Below are 1,733 nucleotides of genomic sequence, written 5' to 3'. Positions count from 1 at the left end.
AAGTACCAGTTAAAATATAGATAGCGAATTGGTTCTAGTCTTAAAATCTTCCTTAATTTATGTGCTTTCAAAATATCCACAATGAGATTTCCGTGCTCATCCCCTTCAGCCGACCAGAACGTTAGCACCCCATACGTACAAAAGTAAAGTACCAGTTAAAATATAGATAGCGAATTGGTTCTAATCTTAAAATGTTCCTTAATTTATGTGCTTTCAAAATATGCACAATGAGATTTCTGTGCTCATCGCCTTCAGCCGGCCAGAACGTTAGCATCCCATACGTACAAGAGTAAAGTACCAGTTAAAATATAGATAGCGAATTGGTTCTAGTCTTAAAATGTTCTTTAATTTATGTGCTTTCAAAATATCCACAATAAGATTTCCGTGCTCATCCCCTTCAGCCGACCAGAACGTTAGCACCCCATACGTACAAGAGTAAAGTACCAGTTAAAATATAGATAGCAAATTGGTTCTAGTCTTAAAATGTTCCTCAATTTATATGCTTTTAAAATGTACAGAATAAGATTTTTGTGCTCATCTCTTTCGTCCGACAAACCTTCCTGAAAGTGAGCACCACTATACTTACAAGTGTAAAGTGCTTACTAACATAACAATTTGTTTCCAGCTTATTAATTATAAGCTGAAAATGTTTTATGAGCTTGTGGAATATGTATAATAAAATTTAAAAGATTAACTAATTTTAAAAATTACATTTTGTTTCTATGATTAGAAAGAGAATGTTAAAAATTAGTTAAACATATGTTTACTTATATGTATTTCAGTATTTATATATTGTTCAGAATCTTAGTGAAAAATTCTCCATAACGTTTAGCGACTTTGCAATACTTACTAATAACTCATATTATATAACTTTAAAAATGTATATAAACACATATATTTAATTTTATAAATATTAATAAAATTATATTACTTATATACAAAATTATTTTACTTGTATACCACAATTCTTCCTATCTATTCCTGCATGTACTACTTCCATCTACTCCCTATCAAATATTTGATACTGATAACTATCCTATGTTTTGCTAATAATTTTACATATAACAATATTTATGCAACAAACACTAATTTCAAAAAATTTTCTGAAAAAAGTCTTATTAAACAATTTAATCAATACATTAACCAGATCAATTTCAACTGATTTAATTATGTAAACTATTGTTTCTGTCTTTATAGCAAAATCAACATCAAATTACCATTAATCTTACATATATTGTAGGTATAGGAATAACTAGATTTTAAAAAATTATAAAATAAAAGTTATAAAATAAAATTATAATATAATGATGTTCTAACATTTTCGTAAAAAAATTAATGTTACTTAGATTTTTTTTCATAATTTTTGTCATAAAAAAAGCATTAAAATTTTATTATACATATTCCACAAGCTCATAAAACATTTTCTGCTTATAATCAATAGGCTGGAAACAAAAATTGTTATGTTAGTAAGCACTTTACACTTGTAAGTATAGTGGTGCTCACTTTCAGGAAGGTTTGTCGGACGAAAAAGATGAGCACAAAAATCTTATTTTGTACATTTTAAAAGCATATAAATTGAGGAACATTTTAAGACTAGAACCAAATCGCTATCTATATTTTAACGGGTACTTTACTCTTGTACGTATAGGGTGCTAACGTTCTGGCCGGCTGAAGGGGATGAGCACAGAAATCTCATTGTGGATATTTTGAAAGCACATAAATTAAGGAACATT

This window comes from Temnothorax curvispinosus, unplaced genomic scaffold (assembly GCF_003070985.1).
Source record: "Temnothorax curvispinosus isolate PA1 unplaced genomic scaffold, ASM307098v1 QBEX01010510.1, whole genome shotgun sequence".
Taxonomy (NCBI): domain Eukaryota; kingdom Metazoa; phylum Arthropoda; class Insecta; order Hymenoptera; family Formicidae; genus Temnothorax; species Temnothorax curvispinosus.
This window is presented reverse-complemented; position numbering follows the sequence as displayed.